This window comes from Lissotriton helveticus, chromosome 2_2 (genome assembly GCF_964261635.1).
Source record: "Lissotriton helveticus chromosome 2_2, aLisHel1.1, whole genome shotgun sequence".
Lineage (NCBI taxonomy): Eukaryota > Metazoa > Chordata > Amphibia > Caudata > Salamandridae > Lissotriton > Lissotriton helveticus.
This window is the reverse complement of record NC_136060.1, coordinates 152,749,036-152,754,601: the sequence shown is the minus strand read 5'-3', so window position 1 is coordinate 152,754,601 and position 5,566 is coordinate 152,749,036. Positions and strand designations below refer to the sequence as shown.

General features: G+C 46.2%; 1 long non-coding RNA gene across 1 annotated transcript; it reads right to left on the bottom strand.

Moving 5' to 3' along the window:
• Nucleotides 1–582: 582 nt before the first annotated feature.
• On the bottom strand, nt 583–3,074 carry LOC144821769 (uncharacterized). The gene is made up of 3 exons (XR_013608424.1): nt 2,964–3,074; nt 1,966–2,097; nt 583–641 (listed from the first exon to the last, which is right to left on the bottom strand). It is a non-coding gene; the product is annotated as an uncharacterized LOC144821769 (long non-coding RNA).
• Between the last annotated feature and the right edge of the window lie 2,492 nt (nt 3,075–5,566).

Sequence of the window (5,566 nt, the reverse complement as noted above, 5' to 3'; positions counted from 1 at the left end):
CACCCACCAGACTGAAAAGCAGTAAAAAACAGGTATGGTCAGATAAAGTTTAAAAATGTATATTTATGTAGCCCTAACAAAATAATCTCCCTCAAGACCCTCCCTAACCCCAACGATTGTCTTTGAAAAGTCCCAAAAAGAACCCAACTCCCAAATCCCACCCCCCAAAAGTCTCTAAAAAAAGGGCAAGGGACACTCCACTACTGAAGGGTGCTGGTGCATTTTGCGGCATGGGCATCATACTCCTTGCGGAGGGTGGCAAGCTCGAAGCGGAGGCCCTCCACCAAGTTCTTATAGTTATGGACCTCCTGCTCCAGGTAGGACATTCGGACTCCTAGGCGGTTGGCGTGCCTTGCAGCTCCTGTGGGGGGCAGCTGGTCTTTCTGCTGCTTGGCGGTGGCGGTTGGCTTTGTTAGCCCGGCTCCGTACCGCTGGAGCACTGCGCATGCTGGCGGCCCGTGGGGTCACGGAGGAGGATGCAGCTGTCCCAGTCGAGGATGTTGTGGTTGCACCGGTCGACTGCGTGTCCTCCTCCTCCTCCAGGGCCACCAGCCGCCGATATTCGGCGACAGTGGCATCCAGCCTCCGTTGCCGGGCCATTCGAGCCTGCTCCCTCCGTGATGTCGATTTGGAAGGAGCAACTATATGAAGAAAGAAAGACATAGTCTGAAACTAATGCTCCTTAGCATTAATAACACAAAGTGATTGAGCCGAAAGTTGGGTCACAGTACAAGTAGCAAATTGAAAGCACAGTACATAACTATTGAGGACAGTATCTATGTAACCTCCCACTTCTGCATCCTTGCTCTAACATTAGTGGTAGTTTAATGAACAAATTCTACGACCACTATGGACTTCCATTACAGTCGACTATGACAGTACACCAGTCTTATTCTTCTTCTTCTCTCTTGTTTAGGAAAATTGGTACGTTATCTGATGCAAGCCGGCAGAATGGCAGCACAGTGAACTTGCACCCGAGAAAAACAGTTGCACACCATGATGAGTGAGACAGACTGGCGTTACTGTACCGGTCAAGTACATGCAGGTGGTGAAGCTATTACTTTTCTATTACGGGTGGCACTGAGAATACTCTGTTACAAGGGCTACTGCTTAATTAATTTACCTTTCACCCTACAGTGCAAATGAGAACTAGAAAAGGAAAATGAAGAAGCTAAATAATTTGATTATCTATCACTTCACATGGGACGTATTTGATGACATATGGGATGACTTTAGGTGCTTTGCTTAATATTGAGTGAACAGTGATACACCCACACATGAATGACGTACTACAACTAAACTAAAGTTATTAAGAGAGGTACGGAGTGTCCACCGTAATAACCGGATATATGCTGTGCTTGCAGTTGCAATACAAAGTACTGCTACTATTCATGGTAGTATTGGACACATTTACAATTTCTTTTCCTTGCCTTCCCTACACTGGAACGGACGTGCGGGTGCGGTGGTACATGCTCTTCAAGGTAACACTTAGTTCATCCAGCGACCATCTACTCTCTCTAGATACACATGTGCTATCTAAGAGTCAGAGAATACCATGCTCCAGGCATACATTCATTCAAAGTATACGCACACATACAGTTTCTGTTTCACCCACCCAGGCTGCTGTCCTTCCACCCATCCTTGCTTCATCATTGACCCAGCCATGCCTCATACCATATTCTTTCCTTCCCAGCCACCTCGGGGGCCAAGCAAACACATATCGTTCTTCTTTGCCAGCCATCATAAAATTTCGCGTCCCACTTACTTACACCCTTCTTTCGCTTTTCGTTCATCCCATCCATCACGTCCATCTAAGATCTTATTGGGATTCTTCTCACCAAAAACTTCACAGCTAAGTCGGAGTACATTTCGAGGAGGCTACTACCTGGTTGATTTGTAATACACCCGTGCAGAAAGCACACTATGCAGTCTTCAATCTCAATAAGTAAGGAATATATAGCTTACCTGTTCCCGCCACCACCGTGCGAACCCCCACAGGACCGTCCGCCGGCTCTTGCACCGCATCCTCCCCAGAGTCCTCCGAGTCCTCGCCCAACACCGCCACCTCCGCGCTGGCCCCGCCACCAGATGTTCCACCTACAAAGTACATTTAAGAATGTTAGAATACACCACTCACTACTATATAATATTTGGTCTAGGAGTAATAAAGAAATGTTAAAAAAACAGAATACAATGTAATAATTTGTGACTGTCTACTCTAAAGTAAAAATGTCCCTTTTTCCAGGGAAGGCTGTTGTCTTGCTGCACTTTTATGCACAACTGATGAATGCTTGCTTTTTATTTTTAACACGCACCACTTTTTCTCCTAACAGACAGAAGCTTGACTTCTAAGAACACGACCAGGATCAAGTTCAAACCAGGTGAGAGCTCGGCTCGACCACAAGAAATGTGTCCAATTAATCGTCAGCACTAAGCACTTTTCCGTTTTCAGTTAAATAGTTTTATGACAAAGTTGATTTTAATAAATGTGTTTACTTTTAATAAAGCTTTTAAACTTAAATAGACTCTGTGGTTTTTGGTCCTCCAGACTAGAGCGGATGAGCTAAAGGTTTTGGAATTTTTGCAAGCATGAGTGCCTCTGACACTTCTTGACTGTGACTCCGTACTCTTCTCCTGCGTAGGATAATCTAAAGATCATTGGGGATCAATCATCGGTGACTTCGGGAGCTAAATGACCTTGCCACACTATCTAGTCAGTAAGGAGACAGTGCATAGAGCTATTGCTGAATAGAATGGGAGTCCAATGGAATTGCCAAATGTCCAATCTTAGTCAGCTACACAGACAGACTAATAAGAATAATCTAGTAATACCACAGGGAGTCATATTCGAGGCAGGATAAGAATTTATATCCAGTCTACAAGAAGATCAAAGACGATTTAGAAAAAATCGAATGAGGAACGCTAGGAAAAAATAGGTACTCTTTATTAAAATTTAAACTTACTGGGGCCAGCAAAGGAGCCCTCGCCTGCCCGATCCTGGCCTGCATCCTCCTGAACAGCACCCTCCTCCTCCTCCTCCTGTGTCCGACTCCTCTTGCCCTTGGGGGGAGCTGATGTACAACATGAAAGAAAGAAAGACCAGAAAACATGGATGAGATTTGTCAACCAAATCAAACATTTCAAAAGAACAATAACAAAATATTTTGGAGAAATAGCAAATAGATAGACAACTATTCCACGGGATCTATCTCATGTGGTATACTACGTTATTCGTATTGCCTGATTTGCGGACCGTTGACTTAGAAAGTTCCTATGTAACTCAATAAACAGACTACTAAAGAGGTTTGCCTAGGCCTGGCAGGCAGCAGTCCGCAGCACGCGAAGTGACAGACAAAGTCCATCCTGCTTGCAGATCAGTGAATACTCAAACTATCAATCCACCGACCACCGCCACTATTTCTTCTTATAGCCATGTGTCTAAAGGAAGGACTGGACTTCAGTCTGTTGGGGCTGATTTAGAAGTCCCTTGCGGCTCATTTTCCTCCATTGTTGCGTGACTTTTGTGACGCAGCGGCAGAACAAAAGACTCGCCATGGTGTTGGTGCGGCGTATATATTAAAAAAAAACACATATGGGCGATGCATCACGTTGTAAAGCCCTGCGCCATCAGGGGGCGTTCCGGCGCAAGGGAGGGCGTACCTGCGCAGGAACGAATCCTAAAAGTGGCTGAGGGAAATCTACAAGATGTCAATCAGTCACTTTTAGGACAATGATGCATGACTCAAACCCTGCGCGCTTGAATCCGACGTACGGCTTGATGCAGCATTGGGGAGATAGGGTACCCCAGAGCATTGCTGGAGCTGCGCCATCGTTGGCACGCAACTCCAGCAATGCGCCGCCTTTACGGCACAGATGCGTAAGGCTTCTGTGACGTTTTGGGCCAATGGGTGGTGGTGGCATGGCACACAATTACTGCCGCACCCCTGCTACTTTGCAGGGATGCGCCGGTAATTGAAAATATGACCCTTAGTGTCTAGCATTACGCAGTTCTTATCTTTACACTACACTCATACATCATTTCTCAGGCCAATGAAATGAACACAAAATACAAAACAAATAAGCATAGTAGCAAGCAAGGCTACTGAGAAGGAGAGCAGTGCACCTGAAATGCATAGAAGATTTTGAAATATAATTTACCTACAATGTAATCGGCAGCATTATTGCTCTTGGTAAAGAACAAAGATTTGCAAATAACAGAGCCGGATAAAACAGAGTAGTGATGAATAGCTACTACTACTCACCAAGCCCGGGGACCTCTACGCCGAGCGCGTCCAGCAAGTCCCGTTCCCGGTCCATGACATCTGTCCAGCGGTGGGTGGCCTGGTTATATGTGCGCCGGACCCCAGAGAGCTTAAACATGGCCCGGCACACCTTCTCCCACCGCTTCCGGCGCTCCCGGATGCCATAGCCGGTTGTGATCTTGCCGCCTCCCAGGATCGTCTTGGGGAGGCGGCGCTGGACGTGGAAGATGAGTGCGGCCACCTCCTCCGCGCTAAAGATCTCCCGTGGCACCACTTGCTCCCCCCTCAAACGCCCGCACGGGAGCCGGGCACGGGGTGCGGGACCCTTCCCCTTCTCAGGGTGCTTCCCGGCTCCCTTTACCATGGTCTGGGCAGAAATAAAGTTAAATGATAAAGAAGAAATAGAATAGTGAAGAAGAAAAGAAAAGAGTTTAAAAAAGTAGTTTAAAAGTAACTAAAAGCAGCAGAAAACACAAAAATATAGAGCTAGAAAAATAGAGGGATAGATAATAAGTAAAATAGATCAAATAAACTTCAAACAAGCAAAGGATGGCAGAGATTCAGAGAGGATACAGAAAGCATGCCCAGAACCATAGCAATGAATGAGAAACAAGATGGCCGCGCCCGTTCACGACCGCGTGGGTAAGTTCGCGCGAGATTTTCCTCGCGAGCACGCGCGAAATTGTACTAGCGAGCAGCACAGTTTGCGAGATTACACATAGCGGCCGGAAACGGAATTACGTCACGCAAACAAGATGGCCGCGCCCGTGTACGACCGCTAGGGTAACTTGGCAAACGTATAGCTACAAGCGCCTCACGAACACGCACAAAATCACGCGAACATACACGTCGCAAAATTTTTTTTTGTGTATTCGCAAGCATTCGCGGCTTCCGAAATCGATCTCGCACGGATTCGCGCCCCAAAAAACGCGCAAAATTGCAGAAAAAACTATTTTTGCTAAACTGAAAGCAATGAGCAGGTGCAAAAGTTCAAACTTAACATTAGTAACATTCACTCTAGTGCTTCCTGAGGGGCCCCTCCAGAGTTTGCAACTATTCTATGACCCTGCTATGACCCAAACAGCAGGCTCATAGAATAGCTACAAGTAGACCATAAAGGTCCTGTGAAAAAAAATTGCACTGCAACAAAAAGCAAATTACAGATAAGGAAGGAAGCAGGTGCCAGCCAGACAGCCAGACTGGAACTTTCAAAATAACTGACACATTAATCAACCCCAAATTAATTCATGGCAGTTGAAGTAGGGGAGGTGTGCTTGCTTTTTTCAACCCCCATAAACTACAGT